Raw genomic sequence first — 20638 nt, 5'->3', positions numbered from 1 at the left:
TGGTTTTCCAGGTGGGGAGCTGAGGCCTTGGGTACCTGAGTGACTAGATTTGCATCTCTGAGCTGGTCCAGAAGAGCCTGGGTTTGAACACTTCTGACTGACAGCTTGTTTCTTTGCTTCACCAATCCCCACCATGCTCAAATGAAGAGGAGTATCTGCCACAAACCAAGTAGAACAGTGGTGATACGGTGACAGGAATATGGAAATCAGCCAAGGGCCCCGGCCCAAAGCTCAGGCTTTGTATCCATGAAAGAAGCCCTATGCTTCTTAGGGTTTCAGGAGGCCGACATTGAAGGGGAGCCTGGTCCTTGCTCCTGACAAACAGGCTCAGAAATGAGCTGGCTCCAGCTCAGGAGGAAGTAGCCATCAGGAGTCAGGGGTCAGAGAGACACCTTGGTACTTACTTTGATAATGTGGTCTGTAGTGGTGGAAGGTGGCCATAGATCACCTAACATATACTTCCATGGCTTCCGGGTCACTAAGGTAGAGGGAGTCACCTCTGGGCTCTGCTGGACCTGTACTGAAAGACAGTCCTCTCATGTGCCAGGTTCTGCCCAACTGCTGGAGATGTAAGTAGCAGAATCCCCTGTCTTGGCTCTCAAAAGGCCTTCTCAGAGGTGGAGCCATTTGCATCTTTGATGCTGTAGAAGTGGACAGTTCCCAGCATGGAAGCTATTCAGTTCCTGGCATTGAGGCTCCAACACTGGGCCTTAAGTCACACAATAGGTACCTCTGCTATTGATCCCCAAACCAAGTGGCTCTCAAGCCTCCGTGAGGGGGAGGAGGTGCAGGTAGGAAGCTCTGAGTTTGCAGAGGCTGGGGGGAACTAGCAGACTGGCTGGCTGGGCCTGGCTCTCCACCCATAATCCCTCCAGGGAAAAGGCCTGCAACCTTGGGAACTATGCAGCTAACTACAGATGCTGACTGCCCTCTGAGCCACCATTTCTCACCTCAGCTGTCTGGCAATCCATCCAGACCCTAGGAGGCAGTCATCTTGTCAGCTAAGAGTGCTAAAGCCTGGGAAGGGAAAAAAAAACCTTGAAAATGGTCAGCCTGACTAAGTACAAACATCACAATGTTCTTATGTTGGCCCAGGGTGACATCTCTGCTTGAGGTCCTATCTCATAGCCCTCCCTGCTCCTAGCCAAGAGCTCCAGGGAGCAGCTGCCCATGAGACCTTCTGCGGCTAACACAGCAAACACCTCCAGCCACCAGAGGTAGAAGGAAACACTCTTTTAATACATAGACGTCAAAAGCAATTGACAAGTTGCTTTTGTTTTATTAAGGTTTGTGATGGATGGTGTTTTTGTTTTGTTTTTTCACCAAATGGGCACAAGAGAAAATTGCATTAGCACCTTTAAGAGGGGAGAGGTTTTAAGATCATGGGAAATGCTCTTGAAAGGGACTGTGGGGTATCAGGTATGTCCTCTCTCTTGTACCCAGACATGAGGCAAGCAGTCTCCTTTGTTGCAGCTCATGCCATGGTGTACTACGCTGTCACAGACCCAAAGCAATGGGACCATTCAGCCATGATCTGAATCTTTAACAGCTGTGGCCAAAATAAGCTTCTCTTTTTTTAAAAGTTAATTGATCTCAAGTGTTTAATCACAGTTACAGATGCAGGCTAACAGTTACTGAGAGTCCAGGTGCGAGTGCTCACTCTTTCTCAAATGTCATCTCCCTTGTAGGATGCAGAGGACAGAGGAAACACTCTGGGCAATGAATGTCACCACCAAGTGGAAGGCAGACCTCAGAGCAACCGATGGACATTCCTGAGCCTGTTTCAGCAGGGCTCCTGCCCTACCAAGGCTCTCACACATTCCCTTTCCTCTGTGAAACTGCTCCTGTGGTCTTCAGGCTTCTGCCTCCTTCCCACTGACCGTGGGGTGTCGTTAGGATCTAGGTACCCACAGGTGGAATCTCTGTCCTTACCTTTTCTTCCCTGGTTGTGGCATTGATATTTTCCTGGCCCTTCAAGATACTCTTGTTTTTCTTTTACTATAATTTCGGATAAGGTGAATCAAATCCCCGAAGATACAACCTTAAGGGCAAATAGTGTCTAGCAAAAGTTATCAGGAAGCCATACGCTTTCTGGGAATGACTGTGATGTCCACATAATCATCTCAACCTTTTATACCTTAGGACAATTTAATCTCTGCTCTAACAAGGCCACAGCAATTGTGTCATGGCCAGTCCACTTCTGGTGGAGACGTAAAAGCACAGGGATGAAGGAGCCAGCCCAGGCCACTCCCAGCTTAGAGATGGGAGCTCCATTTGTGCAGACCTTAAACTCAGCTGACCTCACCTGTAGTGACGGAGGGACTGGACTCCTAATGGCAGACTCAAGGGAATAAATAACCAGCCAAAGCCACAAATCTTACAATATAATCTTCCATCTTAACTCCCAAGAGGCCATACGATGATAAGATAAAAAGAGGAAGGAACCAGAGGTTATATTAGGGAGAACAAGTTGAGGGCTGCAGATACTGTGACTCAGATCAGTCTCACTTTTGGGATATCTCCTGTCTGAGAAAACGACACAGGAGGTGAGCCACACAGACCAGCAAAGATGCTGGTCTCAGAAGCGGGGGGGAGAATGTAGGGGTGAGATGTGGGGGAGGCATCAAATCTGGTGTGAGGGTGAGCTGTAAAAATAAGCATTTGCCCGACCCTGTTCTACATCACAGCTTGGAGGAGGAAGCACCCTCGGTTATGTATTGCCTTTGCTCAGAAGACACATCCTAGTTTCAGAGATCATTTAAATGTGGAGGCAACGTGTCTCAGAATAGATAAAGCATAGAAACCCATGTTATAAGTCAGTGTCATTAGAGCCATGGAAATGTCTCAACAAGTAAAGCATTTGCCCCCCAAGCATGAGGATCAACGTTCGGACTCCCAGATCCCAATAAATTCTGTGTGTTTGTGGGGGTGGAAGTCCATGTGTAGTTCAAGCCTTGAAGGGCAAAGACAAGATCCTCAGAGCAGGCTGGCTATTGAGATGAACCATGACAGGGAACTCTACGTTTGACTGAGAGGCCCTGTTTCAATGAACGAAGTGGAAGAGTGGTTAAGGAGAGTTTCCAACATCAACCTTGGGCCTCTGAGCATGCCCACAATATCCATACACATGCAAGCATACACACTATAAAGAAGTTAGTGTCATCAGTAGGAAGCATGTCATTACCAGGTGAAGGATGAAGAGATGCCAGAAGAGAAACAGACTAGGAAGGCTTTAGCAGCCCCGAGCAGCCTTATAAGCAGGCATGGGTGCCTATCTGTCAATATCTGCCTCTACTCCATGCTGTGTCCTGGGGTCAAGGAAAAGGGCATGCTTAAGATCCCAGCTTCCACACAGGTTTTGTTTAACTGTTTTCTGTTATGGAAGCCACTTCCTTGTCTGTGAAACAGCAGTACAATGTCACAGGGGAAGAGAGCCTTGTACGGGATGAAAGAGGAGACTCACCCACCACCTGGACCTCTGATTTGCTGAGTCAGTGAAAACACAGAGGAGTGAGAGATACAGCTGCCTGGCGTGCACAAGGGCACACACACACACACACACACACAGAGGAAGTGGGGGAAGAGAGGGGAGGACAGGGAGAGGGAGAGGAGGGAGGGGACCAGCATGTATCAGAAGCTCCATCAAAGGCAGTTTCCATTCCAAATCTCTCTGGGATCTGCTATTCATTTCTGTCCTGCATATTCCCAACTTTGGGATAGAATAGAGAAAACGAGGGTCTCTAGAGGGTGGTAAACAATTCTGGAATACTCAAACTGTCTTCTACAGGAGGATCCAGAGACTGGATCTACCCGTCGGCATCAGAGTGTGGCCATCCTGAGGACATTCTTGTGCCTGTCTCTTTGGTTATAAGACTATTGAAACAATGGTCTCCAATACATTGGCATTTTCTCCTGGAATCTCATTCTTAGAAAAAAAGGCTGAATGGACCCTGGTGCCAGGCAGAGGTGAAACTCATCCTCTGGAAAGAGAGTTTGCTCAGTTCTTACCACTTGTCAGACTACCATGTAGGAGGAATTGAGGCGGAGATTATGGTGGGTCAGTATTAGGACAGACAACTCATCTGAGACTGGTTATCTGTGCATATCTGTGGGCTCTTAATTCTTCACAATGTGGCCAAATTGACTAAACCTGTTTTCTACTTTATATTATTGTCTCTTAAAATGGCTTACTGAAACCAAGTGGCAAGCCTAGCTTGTTAGGGTAGCCAGGGCCTAGGTGTGAATCCCAATAACCCTGGAAATAATATCTAAACTCAGTGGTGAATCCCCTCTCTCTCTCTCTCTCTCTCTCTCTCTCTCTCTCTCTCTCTGTGTGTGTGTGTGTGTGTGTGTGTGTGTGTGTGTGTGTGTGTGTGAGAGAGAGAGAGAGAGAGGAAAGTTTGTATTGAAGAGTTAGTTCTCTCCTTCCATCACATGGGTTCTGGGGCTGGAAGTCAGGTCATTAGACCTGATGGTCATTTGCCACTAGGTGGCAAAGCTTTTACCCACTGAGACATCTCACTGGCCCAATGGTTTACTTTTTCTAACCTCTGTTTCTTCATTCATATACTGTGGACAGAACCCAGGTACAATTATACAAGGTATCATACAGAAAGCTCTGGCTTTATACAGAGCTTAGGGGCTATTGTTAAATCATCCCTAGTGTAGCTTACTGACAATCTGACAATTTAAACTATAAATCACTGCCCAGACTCCTTCTTGCCAGGGAGCATGCATCTGGGCTGGCTGCCCATCCCACATCCTCAAGGGAAAGTCAACGATTCTGAATCTGAGCTCAGTGGAATTAGGCAGATAGTGTCTGTGGACAACCTCCACCAAGGGAGCAGACACAGGCGACAGGCAGAGAGACAGTCTCCTGAAGGGCAGCCCCCTTAGTACTACTGTCATGGCAGTTAAGTCTTAACATGAGGAAGGGACATTCTGACAACAACACACCTCAGAAGGGAAGGTAGAAGACCATTAACATGTACTTCAGAACAGAATCCAACAGAGACTGTTGGATCAGGAGGGCAAGATGCTCGTGAGTGGCTTAGATTAGGTCATAATCTCCAGAATCGGCTCTTATCTAAAGGACGGAGTTGGCTGATCTGTCTGCCTGTCGCCTGTGTCTGCTCCCTTGGTGGAGGATCTCCATAGACTTCAGCTCCAGAACCGTCAGCTATGCAAGCCTGTTTTAGCCACTCTCCATGTTGCTGTGACATACCCTTCAGAAGCTCCAAAGAAAGTGTGGGTATAGTTGAGACATCTGTGTCTTCCCCTTCCCTGACTCTTACATTCACACAGAATATCTGTGGGCTTTCCAGTGCTGCAAACATTACCTCACATGGTAAAGTCTTAGCAGGTGAAATTAAGGATCTCATGATGAGATTATCCGGGATTGCTGAGCTGGACCCTAAAAATACCATCCCCAAAGTCCTCAGTAGAGAACTGCTTTACACAGAGAGGAAAAAGTTATGAGACCATGGAGGCTGTGATCATTAGTATTGATTACCAACTTGTCTGGATTTATAATTTATAAGGGGAAATGGCTTAGATTAGGTTAACTGATCTGGGAAGACCCACTCTAACTGTGAGTAGAATTATTCACTGTCCTGGGGCTCTGGATTGAACAAAATGGGGGGGGGAGAGAGAGAGAGAGAGAGAGAGAGAGAGAGAGAGAGAGAGAGAAAGCGCCAGCACTCGGCTCTCTGCTCCTGGTTGTGGACACAGAGTGACCAGCAGCCTCAAGTTCCTGCCACCACGACTCCCCTGAACAAGACAGACTGTGTGTCACAATAAATGTTCCTTTCCCTCACTTGCTTTTGTCACAGCAAACAGGAAAGTAACCGATACAGTGGTAGAGCCCTAAAGTGACATGCACACATGTTAGAGTATGCTTCCTAGTACCAGAGAAACAAACCAACCCGAGGCGCCCTTACAGCAGAGGGTATGAAGACTAAGGAGCATTGTGGATCCAGTCGGCTGTGGCTCTAGGCCAGGGTTTCAGCATCTGGACGGTCTGCCTTCAGCCGGAGATGAACGTCACTGACCTCTGGTGGCACTTGTCCCTGGGCTCAGTCGGTTCTTCTGAATTGAACATCAGCTCACCAGGGAAGTGCTAATGAGTCCTGACAGCTCTGGTTCATAGCCTTGGAGCAAGTCAATCAAGAGGCAGCTTGTTCTTTCCCTTTCTTTTATATAAAACCACTTTGTTGTAATGAACTCCCAAATGAAAGCATTACACAGCTAGAAGGAAGCCACCCAAACATGTGCCCATCCAAAACTCTATACACCTCAGCACACATCTGTGCAGTGGTTAGCATGTCCATCCCATCAGCACACATCTGTGCAGTTAGCATGTCTGTCCCATCAGCACATGTCTGTGAGGTTAGCATGTCCGTCCCATCAGCACATGTCTGTGCAGTTAGCATGTGTGTCCCATCAGCACATGTCTGTGAGGTTCGAATCACTGTCCTGAAGCAGTGGTACCCTGCTCAGACTTTCATACTTCCAGTACACTTGTTCCATTTTTGATTAAAAAGATTTTAAAATAACTTCTGTGCCCCTGGTTCCTGGAGGCCTGAAGAATTCCCGGGAGAATCAGAGCCTACATTCCTAATTCTGATGAACTTGATTTTACCCACAAATACTTATTAAACCTTAATGTTTTTGTAAAGTGAAAGCACTTGGGCCACTGAGATGGCTCAGAAGGTCAAGGCACTTGCCATCTGCCACCTGATGACCTGAATCTGATTCCTAAGACCCACATGGTGGAAGGAGAAAACTGACTCCAGCAGGTTGTCCTCTGATCCCAGGCCACAAGAACACACACAAATAAACAAATGGAACATTTGAAGAGAAAAGAGTTGAGCAAAGCACTTGATCTGAAAAGACTAGAACTGTAGTGTGGGCTCTCAGACATCTGAGCGCTGTGTGATGAGCCGGGTGGGTGGGGAGGACCACTGATACAAGGTTGCAGGTTGAGACAGAGTGTGAGCCGGGTAGGTGGGGAGGATCATTGATACAAGGTTGCAGATTGAGATGGAGTGAGTGGCTTCAGCTGTCATAGCCTGTGCTTTCCTCTCCCCAAACGGGAACAGGAAAGGGCAGATGGTTCAGATGCTCATGGCTCATTCTCCCGCCCCCCATTGTTTTCTCCAGTTCCCCCACCCACCCACCCCAGGACAGCCATACACACGGTGTTATCCCTAAAATACTTCACAAAAGTCATATCCACAGCCATCAGGTACCAGCTCTCATGCACTGGGAGTTATTGGCCTAAAGAGAGGGAATACATGCCTGGTATTTAAAACATGATCGAAGCCCAGCTAGGGAAGCACGGGCCCTAGGGCAGAACCTATTGATGTCTTCTGCTAAACAGTCATGATGTCGAGCTGCCTTCCGAATATTTATGGTTTGTGCATCTCTCCCCTGGTGCAGAGAACTTCTGCAGTGGGCAGTGGTTGAAGCGGAGACTCACAGCTGTCAAGATTGCTGACAAGAGACTGTTGGGTGATCGGCCATTGATGGGTTATCTACATCAATTCCTACACCACAGCTCCTGTGTGGCAGATATAAGACTGTAAGAGCCAGGGAGCAGGGAGGAGGGCTGAGAGAGGCTGTCTTCTACACGTGACATGGATGCTGTACCCATCAACTCCCGGCAGCTGTGGCTACCTGCACACGATCAACCCAGTTAAAACTCCAACACACACCAGTGAACGGCTTTCCAGGCCCTGCACTATCGGAGGAGCTATTGGAGGAAGATTACTTCTGGGGGAGGGGGTTCACTTTTCACTGTGGGGTGACTCTGGTACATTGCGCATGCCCCGGTGGATGACCCCACACCTATGTGCATATGAGCAGCAAATAGGACTCTGTGTTATTACCAAAGAAAAATACATAAATGAAGTTGCGAGGGAGATGTACTGGGGGACTAAGAGGAGTTGGAGGAAGGGAGAGGGGTGGATATTATCACGGTAAGTTTTATCCATGTAATACATTTTGAAACAAAAAATATATAAAAAAAAGTAGATGTATAAGGAACCTTGCTGTGGCCCACTTGTTTCCCATTTCATATTCAAGAAAGATAAAACCTTAACTTGCCACCGTGAGTTTCTCTGACCACTCATGCCCATCTTTAAGGCCACAGTGGTGCCGTCAGTGAGACCTCACAGGACGCAGCCTCCTGTGCCAGTGTCATGTTAATCCATCATACACTGTCTCAGCCTTGTCATTCAAACCTCTAAACAGGCTTCCAGACATGAGGAGCACCCCAAGCTCGCCAGGTCATAATCGTCACCAGCTCATGGCGTGTTTCCAAGCCTGCTTCCACATCCAGGGAACTAAAAAATGCTACAAACACCCATTTCCAGAAGGCCCCAGACATGTTTCTTAATATATGCAGCAAAATGTAAGTCCTCAGATTTTCAGACCAGATGGTTTTACAACATTGCAAAGTAGGTTTGATTCCATAGTTATTTAAACATGCCGTGCATTTTAAATACACAGCGCTTCTTGCTAATTAACACTTCATGATTTCTCAAGAGTCCTACAGGCAATTGCTACCATTTGTAACCAGTGCAAGATAGTGTCACACAAAAAAAAGTCCTATTTCTTTTCTGAAAAGTTGCCCTGGGATGGAAAATGTGAATTATCTCAGCGATGCCTATTGTGTGAATGAAGTAGTGTGAAAAGTCAAGCGTGACTCCCTGCAGTTGGAGTGACTCGTAAGCACAACGGCACATCAGGTCCTTGGACACTGATGGCCTTCAAGACAGACTCCCACTGTGGTCCCATGGCCAAGACAATACAAGAATGCAAGTAAGTTAAACAGCCACTAACAAGAGTAAGTGCATACATGCACACATGCACACACACACGTACACACATATGCACTGAGGGCAGCAGGTATCATGGCTCAGCCAGGCAGGCTGACCACGGGGCATAGAAGGCAGTAGTAGGCAATCTTTTCAGATATCATTGAATGTTTTAGTTATAATTCCAGAGAGCTAAGAGTCCATCGTGGCAGGGGATGGCAGCAAGTGGCAGACATGGTGACTGAAGCAAGAACCTGAGAATTCACATCTTCAGATGCAAGCACAAGCAGAGAGTGAATGGGAAGTGACATGAGGCTCCAAAGCCCTCCTCGCCACCAGTGACACACTTCCTCCAGTAAGGGGCACCGCCTAGGCCTACACAAACAGCACCGTCAACTGGAGATCGAGTATAGAAGACATTTCTCATGCAGTCACCACATAGAGGTAAGATAAAAGGCCGGGGAGAGCAAGGGGACCTGGGAAGGGAAAGGAACCCTTAACCCTAAAATCCCGACGAAACAATCTCATCACAGAGTCAATGATTCCAGTACAATTAAAATACCGCTGTGAATGGCTCCTACACAGAAACAGTATTTCTAGTATAGAAAGATATTTTAGATAAAAATGTAAAAAAACAGCAGTGAGCCATGCTTAAGGCCCAAGCATCTATGACAGTCTTGCAAACAAGATAAAAATCTCTTATTTATAATAAAAGACCCCTGTGTAGCCTCGTGAGCCATGCTTTTACCTGTTCAGATTATAAAGGTATTTTAGAAACCACCCTTGATATCATTTACCAAAAGAAGGAAATGGAGGTGGAGGAGATGATGAAGGAGAAGGGGAAGGGGGGAGAAAAGGAAGAGAAAGAAGAGGGGAAGAGGGGGAGGAGGAATGTGAAGGTTAATGTGAAGGTGAAAGTTGAAAGAGGTGATACTAGAAAAGAGACTCCCGAGACACACTTTGAACTGTGTAACATTAGAAGCCATCAAACTAGTCTCCAGGGCTACTGTTAGTCTATCATGGAGGATTTGCTTTTGAGAAGCCACACCCACCATGGGGTATGTCTTATCCTTTCCTAATCAGCTCTACCCCTATGCTTAAGTTTCTGTTAAAAATCTCTTCTTAATGAGCTACAATTTTGCTTCATGCTGACTCCTCTCAAAGTTCTCCCACCCCCTCCCCCTGGATCAAGGCAAGGACAAACATGCCCACTTCACGAGAGTGAAAGTCCCTAAACAAAATTCCCCAGGGGGCAGTAGGTGAAACACAGAACTATGAGGACATCATCAAGCCATCTATACAACCCCTTCTCCCTCCTGTGTCTGAGGTTTGAGCATAAGGAGGTTTATTTGGCTAAAATACCTCATCTTTATAGCAGCCAGTGTCCTAGGGAGACTTGGCTAGACATTTGCTCATCCATCTGACATCAATGTGACCCAATAAGATAGTGTTCTTCCTAACATTCTGATGATGTCAGGGTGATACGGGAACAGGCAGCACGTTATAGCTAGAGAGACACATCGAGGGGGATACAGGCCTTCTTACTGTAATGATACAGGGGCCCTTGGGGAGAACAGGTTTATTAGAAGCTGATAAGCATCAAAGATGCAGGGTCTGTCTGGTCAGACTACTGGGACAGGCTGTGACCACCTACTCTCATTTCAACAGGGCTTCTCGTTGTGGGAGGAGATGCGGGCAGACAGCAAGAAAGAGCTGTAACCATGGGAATGTGGCAGAAGCATTTGCACTGAAATTCCTCAAAGCAGCTGAGAACAGGATCTCACTGACATTAGACTAGAAGTTATGGGGGGGGGGGGGCAGAGCACACCTGACATTGATCCCCATGGTGGGTATATTGGCACCTAGAGTAGAGTCACTAGGAACTTCCTTGATGAAAAAGGATGGTGCTGATGAGAGAGGATGTCTCAAGGTCCCTCTAATCACACAGCTGCACCTGAGACCTCCCTCCCATGCATTCACAGATGGGCCTTTGCAGGAAGACCCCACAGAGAGCCTCTGCTGAACTGACTGCTGTCCCGAGTGGCTTTCTTCATTAGGTAGTGTCTGGTCAGTGGCCTGCTGATGTGTCTTCCCTAGGCACCACAAGTTAAGTTTCAGAGATTCCACACTGGAAGGCACAGCACAAAGCTTCATAGAAGGTTCTCAGTTCCTCGTTTCTGAATCACCAGAGGCAAAATGAAACTGCTAATATTCCCTTAGACCCAATACCCTGAGTTGATATTTTCTGTCATGTCCCCCTGCCTCACAGGGCTCAAAGCTTGACAAAATGCAGGCTGCAGTGAGAGGCAGTCATCGTTCTATAGGACAGGAGAACAGAGTGGCCTATGTAACCTTGTTCTGAAGCAGTACATGCATACACGTACAGAATGAGGTCTTTTGGTCTTTACAGTTGGCAAAAACATTTACCCTGCAGCTTTAGCCAGGGACCACCAGCATGCAAAGGCACACAGCTTCCCAGCGCCACTGAATGGCTAACTTCTGTCCAATTGAGAGTCATGAGATGTGACAAGGAGCTGAACCAGTAGAGGCCTCATACTCACAAACCTAAAAACACCCTTTGCTCTCCAGATATACATATGTCTCACAGATCCAGTGTGCCAGGAAGGCAACTGGAGACATTTGTGTCAAGGGGAAAGGCATGGGTCATACAGACAATTGGGAGCCAGGTCTCTGATTCCCTGATAGAGCCATCTTCAGATGGCCCTCAGGGAGGTACAAGGTGGGATAGGGCAGGATCCTGTCTAGTCAGAGCAGCAGAGCCCTAGGGTAAGGGTCACTTCCAGACAAAGAACTCTGCCAGTTCAAGCCCCATCTAGGCTAATAAGCCCAATATTTTTCTTGGCCAGTCGGTGGCTTTCTAGAATGTGAAGGGACAAAGGAATCATGTACAGGGTTTTAGATGCCTCGGTCATCCAACTCCCAGTAAAGAATCAGATACACTCGAGCCCTGGAGCTGTGACTGTCACAAGAAGCAGGACTCCCTGAGAGACCTGTTTGAGAAGGTTCTGGTTTGGTGTGTACGTTGCTGGTGACACATTTGTCTGAAGCCACTGTCTCCAGCTAATTACTTCCCTTCTCATCATGGCCACTCGTTCACAGTTCCCATCTGTGTCATTTGGCATTCAAATATCCAGTACAGAGACACAGAAGAAACATGACACACATGTGACAAATGGCACTGCTCTGAGCCCGAGGTCTGAGGCCATCTCCCTGAGACTTGCCACGGGCTCTGAGAGTCTGTAAAATATTTCCCTGAAGCAGATGTTGCTCTTGCAGACAATATGAAATCTCTGCTGGCTGCCTCCTCCTATGATCCCTGAATGCTTCTGAAAGAGGCTTTAATAATGCATAGGAAAGAAAGGGAAGGCACCAGTGAATCAAATACCAAGCCACTTCCCAAGACGTGCTGCCTCCACGCTGCCCTGCCTCCACGCTAAGCTAATGGGGCAATATTGTGCCTGAAACTTCTGGTTTGTATCAAGGAGGAGGGTTTGGCCCCCTAAGCCTTGTCTGAGGATGCCACCTGAAAAGTGCAGGTGTGAGCCCAGGTCAGCTTGCCAAATAGTGTTTGTCATACGCACTGTGGAAGAGAAAGATGCTTTTGGTGGGTGACATTGTAAAGCATGGTATCAAAAAGATACGACCAGCATGGTAAAAATAAAATAAAATAAAATAAAATAAAGGATCAGGGGCAATGTGGTAGAAAGAATCAAGATGATATGCCTAGATTCCCAATGCGCAGATTATATAACTGATGCCCCTGGGCCACCTGGGAAGGTTTTAAATATTGTTAATACAAAAGGCTTGGCACATCTCCAGAAATGGCTGCTTCTTGTCCCCAAGTCCCAGAGCTTTCTGTAGATACACAAAAGCCCATCCCAAGCAGCAGATGAGCAGACTTTAGCTCTGTTGTCAAGGAAACCAGTCTGCTCTTAGCTCTAGAATTAGAAAGCCTGGGCCTGGCCTTCGCTGAGCCTCCGCCCACCCTTCCCAATGAAGCCTGCCATCTCTTCACCACCACTCCCCTGCACTCCGAGACTCTTTCTCTAGCATATTGCAGGAACAGCAGCTCCTGTGACAGCCCAGCAGGCATGTACATGGACTGCACACAGATAAGCCCAGAGGGAAATGAATGTCTTTACACAGAAAGGCAAGAGTCTGAAACCAAGGACAGCAGTTTTACCAGTGCAGGAACAAGGACCTGCATTACCAAGAACGACCTAAAGAAACAGGATTTACCACTCAGTGCTGGTCCAACGTTCTCTCTCCAAAACACCTGTCTTACACTCCCTAAATGGGAGCCTTAGCCACAGCATCCACCAATGGGCTGAACCCACTGCTTTGTGGGAGGGAGGGTGTGGCCAGGAGAGATCTCTGAGATCAAAACACGGCCCCATGAGAGGTCCTCAGAGACTTGGGAGTAGTGGAAGATGTAATAGGAAAGGAGAGAAAAGCCAATGTTACTAATAACAATGAAGGAGAGGTGGATGGAAAGGACTGGAGGACAAGGTAGTGGTGAGATGGCTGCTGGCAGCCAGGAGGGAGACTGTGTTCATGAAATGTAGGTGCAGGGGAGAAGGTAAAGGAGGCTGTGAGAGGGTGCCTCTTAAAGTCTTTGCTTGAATCTGAATCCCGGGGGAATCCACAGTGGTGCACCCTGTGATCATATTTGTACCAGTGACAAACTTCAGGTCTATGCTATGGTCTAGATATTCAGTGCCATGTGTTCAGTTCTGTGGTGTCTCTATGTTGTGTAGGTTGGCTGCTTGAGAGCCCAGGTATTAACAGACTGTACTGTCCAGGCGAGCATATGTGTGCTGTCTGATGCTGGCACGTGACAAACATGTCAAACACACATTTCTTGGATCATTTCCCATCACAGTGGCATGTCTGTACTTGCCCTCTGAACATCCTGAGCCAGTGTTTGTCTTTTTCTTTACCATTAATTTTAATATCCATTAAAGGGTCTCCTTTTCAGGCCCTCAGCCCTGCATTAGGCCCATTGTGATACACATTACATCTATCCTTTTATGCCAAAAGCCCAGAAAAATCTCATGCTGACCCATCTTTCTATACTACACAACTCTGGAAGAATAGGCATCGGAGGCTGACTGGATTTATTGAGTCTTTATGCGTATATCAACTCTTACTCTAGACAATGAGAAGTTGCCTGCAGATGTGTTCAGAATTTGGACCAAGATCATTATCAGCTACATCAAAAAAGTTTAGGCATAGCCTGCCATGGTGGCTTGTGCCTCTAATTCCAGCACTCTTGGCAGAGGCAAGAGGATCTCTATGAGTTCTAGGCCAACCAAAATCTACAAAAGGGGTAGGGGCTAGCCTGGGATCCATGAGATACTTTTCTTAGGAAAAGGAAGAGTGGGAGGGAAGCAGAGAGGGAAGGAGGGAGATTTGATGCAGATTTTGGAAGTGATCCTGAGAGATGATGTGAAGATTTCATCTCTGGAATCCTAAACGTTTCTGTGTGGGTTTCCCCAGTGCACTCTGCAGCTTTCCCAGTAGCCTCTCACACCATGCTACTTTGTGACTTTTCCTAATAAAGACAATACTGATCATTTTTTATCAGCACCAAGAAGTCAGAGAGACACCTGAGCAGGGAAGGGAGGGAGGGGTCTACCGGCTGGCACCAGGGCTTTGGGAAGAAATTTGCATAATGATTAATGGAAAAGAAAATGACTCTTTGCAGTAGGACTAGACTTTAATTAGGCAGACATGCACCTGGATCAGTCCTGAGAGGATGCCGTTGCCATGGGAACACAGTTGCTGCAACCCCAAAATTTAAAAGCTTGAATCCTTTGCTAGAACAGTTACAATACTCCAAGGAACAGAAGGCAGGCATGGCTTTTGAAAATTTCCTTTTCATTTCCCACTCAAGTGAGGCATTCCACAGCCAGCTACCCATGGGCCTTGCCCCAGCTGTAACCCCCTCCAACACCCTGTCCACCCTGGGGCCCATCCACACTTTCTCCTTTTCTCATTTGGTCTGACTGGAATCTCAACATGGGGAAGCAAATGTCAGGAACTCATCCCTGCCTCCTCTCCATTCCTCCACTTCCCACCACACAAGACAGGCATGGCCCCTCTCCTCCAGGACATGGGACCTGCACAGGGCATAGGGTACAAAGCCGAGAGGGTGTCAGAACAGCCAGGGTAATGAGTGGAGAGACAGACAGTGGCCAAAGATGCTGAAGGCCTCTGCGGGAAGAAGTGGACATGAATGAAACAGAACCGGAGGGCGGAGGTGCAGATGGACCAGTGTGGAGCGGAGAGGCTGAATAAAGAAGACAACAGCCATTTCCCTGGGGCCACTCACACTCTACATTACGTATGGCAGCAGCCAAGAGGACAGGAAAGACCAGTTGCTGAGGAGAGCTGAGAATCTTTAAGCATCTTTGTCAAATTTGTCTCCGGCTTTATGATGGAAACATGGCAGTTTTCTTATGTCTGCCACCACATTCATGCGACGTTTCTAAAGGCCACCACATAGACAGGTCAGTTACTTAGCTTATTGTATAACTTGTAGAAGTTGCCACTTCTAAAGATCTTATTAGTGCAACCCTTCATTTAGAAAACCTATTTTTCTATATTTTTTAAAGTGAGAGCTGGGGGATGTCTCTGTAGATAGCGCACTAGCACTGCACGCATGAGGACTGGCCTCAGATCCCAGAACTGTGGCAGCCTCTTCAATCCCAGAACCTGGGAGCAGAGACAGGGGCTCCATCTCTGGGGAAACTAGCTAGCTCAACTAGTTGCAATGGGGAACCCCAGGCTCAGCAAGAGAACCTGCCACAATAGAAAGTGGAAAGAGACTGAGGAAGACTCCTGGTGGCAACCTATGGCCTACACACACACACACACACACACACACACACACACACACGACTACTTTAAATAACCTGACTTTGAAGGTGCACAGGGTTGGTAGTCTCCTAGAATGCTGTCTTAGTTAGTGTTATTATTGCTGTGATTATACACCATGACCAAAAGCAGCTTGGGCAGGAAAGGGTTTATTTCACTCACAGTTCATATAACAGTTCACGATCAAAAGCAGTAAGGGCAGAAACCTGTAGGCAGGCGCTGAAGCCATGGAGGGGTGCTGCTTACTGGCTTGCTCTCCATGGCTTGCTCAGCCTGCTTTGTTGTAGAACCCAGGAGCACCAGCTTATGGATGGCCCTGCCCACCATGGGCTGGGCCCTCCCCCATCAATCACTAATCAGGAAAACCCCCTACAGGTTTGTGTGAAGCCCTAACTCACAAAGACATTTTCTTAATTGAGTTTCCCTTCTCTCAGATGATCTTAGCTTGTGTCAAGTTGACATAGAACTATACTGCAAAATGCTTATAGACATATAATTCAGGAGAGAAGAAGACAGACCCTATGATACTTATCTGGTTCTGACTTGTAATGGTCATAGCCCTTAAAATCCCCTGCTCTGACCCTGTCTCCTGTTCCCCCTTCTCTCTGAGAATGCTGGCTTCAGCTCCTCTCTTCTCTAGACCCAGAGAGACCAGGTCCCAACTAACCAGCCTGAGATGGTCTCTGCCCTCACTGCTGGTTTTTCTTGTCCCTCCACGATGTCCTTTGTGTTTATAGAGGTATTTTCCTTTGGGGCAGTCAGGGAGATGGAGACAGTATTAGGGAGACATGAGAAGGGGAAGGAGCCCCTCAGTCGCCAGCTGAGCATCAACAGCTCTTGCACAATTGTCACCTGCTGGGATGTCTGCTAACACCGAGAAAAATGCCCTTTCCATACAGGCGGTCCAAATAAGAATGTTCCAACAGTGAGCCGTGCTAAGAGCACATGACCTGCCAGTAGCATGAACTGACCACCACCCACCCACCCACCCCCACACACACACTCTGTTTTAATCTCACAGGAATCCATTTGAAGTAAATGACACATCTTACCCCTTGTGGGATCCATGTGACTCATGAGTTCTTTATTTTTTAAAGATTCATTTTGAATTATGTGTATGTGGAGAGTGTGTTGTGGTAGTGTGTGTGTTGTGGTGTGTATGTGTGAGTGTGGTGTGTGTGTGTGGTGTGTGTGGGTGTGTGTGGGTGTGTGTGTGTGTGGTGTGTAGTGTGCTGTGGTGTGTGTGTGGTGTATGTGTGTGTGTGGAGTATGTGTGTGGTGTGTGTATGTGTGTAGAGTGTGTGTGTGAAGTGTGTGTGTGGTGTAGTGTATATGTGTGGTATGGTGTATGTGTGGTATGTGGGGGGGTGTGGTGTGGTGTGTGTGTGTGTGGTGTGTGTGTGTGGTGTAGTATATATGTGTGGTATGGTGTGTGTGTGGTATGTGGGGGGGTGTGGTGTGGTATGTGTGTGTGTGGTGTGTGTGTGGTATGTGGGGGGTGTGTGGTATGGTGTGTGTGTGTGTGTGTACAGATACCCATGGAGGCCAGAGGCTTCAGCTCTCCCTGGACCTGATTTGAGCGCTGGGAACTGACTGAACTTCATTCCTCTTCCAGAGCAGCACATGCTCTTCACCACTGAGAGGTCTCCAGCTCTGTGGCCCATGGTTTTGCCTTATGAAATTACAGCCTTCTCCACGGTATTTCTGCTCTAAAACCTCACTTATGGAGTGGGTAGAAAAGGAGATAAAATTAGGATGAGGACCTTAGAAGCCCTCTGATGATGTACTCCCAGGGCCTCTGAAATTACTGCTAAGACACAGTGTCTTGAGAAGCCCACACCCACAGTACAGTGTGCACGCTCTTTTTTCTAAGGGCCTCGCTCCCCCTCACAACTCTATTTAAATCCATGTTGATAATTTCTTAATAAACTCCAACTCTATTCATACTAGTTCTCATCCTGAATTTTTTTTTTCCTGTGGCAAAGCCAAGAATCCCAGCTTCACTGGAGTAGCGGTCTCTGAACAGAACTCAAGGGGACTTAGACCCATGCCCAGATTTTCAGCAGTTTAATCAGAACCATAGCCAGTGGAGCTGAAGTTCCAGGCTTGACACATCTAAGTGCAAAGATTGGCTTCTAATTTCAGTCGTTTCTGTAACTTAACTCTTGAAGCCTTTAAAAGATAAGCACTGCTGAGGCTGGAGAGATGGCTCCGTGGTTCTCAGAGAGGACCCGAGTTCGGTTCCTGGCATCCATATCCAGTGGCTGGCAAACCACTTATGACTCCAGCTCCAGTGGAATCTGACAGTTCTGGCCTCCAGGTGCACCAGGACACTCGTGCATATATACATACACAGACATATACATATTAAAACTAGAATAGAATTAAAAATGAAAAACAAAATAAACACTGCTTAGAGACAATCCCAATAAGTGTAAACACAAAGAGACAATCTTTCAAATGGTCCAAAAAACTCCAGTCAGGATGGGGTCTGGATGACAGTCATGACCCATCCCTTAAAATACTGGTTTTTCAGTCAAAACCCAATGTCAACTCACACATTGAAAGCCCAACTCATGATAACTCTAGTGTATACCTCAGAGCCAAATGGCAAACAAAGGACATACTACAAGACACAGCAGAGGGGTGGGAACAGCATCTAAAGGCACTCATCCTCCACTCCTGGCTGGAGGGGAGAGCTTTCCTGCCCCCACCCTACCCCACCTACCCCCAGCCTGCCTCCCAGTTCAGGCAAAGCCTCCACCATCAGAAAGCTTAGCCAGCTTCCCACTATGACGAGGCAGCTGCTCTTTAAAAAGCCAGAGTGCTTTGTGCCACATTACCTCTGACCCCTTCCTACCAGGACAGCAGGGTCTGTCATGCCACGTGACCACAGAGAGGTGGGGCCGCATGCCCAGGCTCTATTGTGGCCACAGCTCTGAGGACATTAATGAGAACAGGCTATGACAAGAGAGACGTGGGAAGAAGACAAAGTTCACATGGAGCACAGTGAAGTCACAGGATGTGATTACAAATGATCAGCTGGATAAATGCAAAGCTAAACTGAGTTACAACATTTACGTCAGAGCACAGCTTAGACCCTGTGGTTGGACGTGCTGGTGCACGCCTGTCCTCTAGCACTTGGGAGCCACAGGAAGTAGGTTCTAGTTCAAAGCCAGCCTGAGATATATAGTAGAAATTCTTTCTCAGAAAAGAGAAAAGGAGCCAGATGGTCCATACCTCTAGTCCTTGGAATATGGAGGCTGAGGCAGGAGGACTGCTGTGAATTCAAGGCTAATCTATGCTACAAAGTGTATCCCGCCCCCCCCAAGTAAATCCTATAATAAAAATTGAATAATTACCTACCAAATAATTTAGTGTTTGCCTGTGTATATAAATCCACATTGGAAAATCAGAGAGAAAAATAAAAATCACAGATAGTGGGCCACAGTAATATGCTGGTCAGACCTTCAAGGATTACAGAGTTTGTGGGGAGGGGCAGTACAGAGTCTGACTAACCACTAAAACCCCTCCCAGTACCTCCATTCTCACAGAACAAAGTCAAACAGCCGACAGATTGCTTAGCAAGATGCATGGTGAATATTGGCATTATAGTAAGAAATTCCACACACAGCTGAGCAGAATGCCACAGAAACACTTCATTAATGAATTTTCATTCTAGAAAAGGCATTTGTCCATGGCAAGGATGGGGATTTTGTTTGAACCCCTTTTTTTGTCTATGGTTTTTTGTTTGTTTGTTTGGGGGTTTTGTTTGTTTTTCTTTAAATATAAACATAGTGAGTTCCTGCCTCCTTTGCAAGCCATCCCCAGCCTTAACTTAGTAGGTGTTAAAGGAATGGGTTCCATTGCCAGCACTGCATGAACCAGGAATGCTGGGAAAACCTGGAATCCCAGCATTTGGGAGATAGAGACTAAAAGATCAGAGTTTAAGGTCCCCTTAGACTACATAGTAAGATTGAAGCGAGCTCCTGGCACATGAGACCCTGCCTCAAATAACAACTGCATCCAAGGAACTTTGCCCTTCAGAAAAAGTAACAAGAAATGTTAAGTAATGACCTAACCGCAGATAGGAAAGCGACAGGAGATATAAGGACAAGCAGAGACACCAAGAAATCTCCTCGGCCACAGAAAGGAAGCTGGTGTCATCACTCTCCTGGGACCTAGATCAGGACAGCTCACAACCATTCCAGAGGATCTGATGCCTCCTTGGACCCCCATGAGCTCTGCATACACATGGTGCCCATACATGTACTAAAATGAATGGATAAATAAGTCTTTATCCCCACCCTCACTTGTTGATCCCAAGCACCATAGAGATCCCAGGGTGGCATGAAACTGCTACCCCTGACCAGAGGCCTTGGTGGGGTCACAATTAGCAAGAGTAATTACACAGGGTAAGATACAGAGGCCAGGCATCTTGCCACATTTGTAGTCCCAGTTATTCAGCCACTGGGAGGCTGAGGAAGGAAGGATTGCTGATCTCAGGAACTCAAGGCCAGGTTGGAAGAGACTCTGTCTCACAATTAAAAAGTAAAATGAGGCCGGGGACATAGCTTAGTGGTGGCACCATTCCTGGCTGAGATTCTGACTATGTAAGTGGAGAAGGGAGCGGGAAGCAGCATGCCTTCATCTCTGCCTCCAACTGTGGATGGGATGTGATCTGCTGCTTCAAGTTAAAGTACCCAATTCCAAACACATCTTAGCAACATAGTAACAAAGCAGCAGACATAAAACAGGGAAGCAGGGATCCCTGTCCAGCTGCAGAAGCTAAAACAGATAAGCATATGTCACCTCCTGTGTCTCCCCAGCTTCGACTTCTTCCAGGCTGTAAATACACCGCAGCCTCATGTCTGAGGAAACCTGCCTAACAATTTCTGTGTGTCCCACCACCACACATC

The 20638-nt window shown here is 47.2% G+C and overlaps 1 protein-coding gene across 2 annotated transcripts in view; it reads right to left on the bottom strand.

The window, feature by feature from the left end:
* Add2 (adducin 2) overlaps positions 1 to 20638 on the bottom strand; it is a 100657-nt gene that overhangs the window by 45800 nt on the left and 34219 nt on the right. The window contains exon 1 of one of the 2 annotated variants that reach the window (XM_034511395.2): positions 405 to 501. The exons of the other annotated variant lie outside the window; for it this stretch is intronic. The gene's annotated coding sequence lies outside the window, so the exon portion shown is untranslated. Of the gene's footprint in view, positions 1 to 404; positions 502 to 20638 lie in introns of those variants that run through there. 2 annotated transcript variants of the gene reach the window in all.

The sequence above is a fragment of the Arvicanthis niloticus genome, chromosome 9 (genome assembly GCF_011762505.2).
Source record: "Arvicanthis niloticus isolate mArvNil1 chromosome 9, mArvNil1.pat.X, whole genome shotgun sequence".
Lineage (NCBI taxonomy): Eukaryota > Metazoa > Chordata > Mammalia > Rodentia > Muridae > Arvicanthis > Arvicanthis niloticus.
Note: the sequence above shows the minus strand (reverse complement) of the source record. Positions and strands in the feature narration are given on the sequence as shown.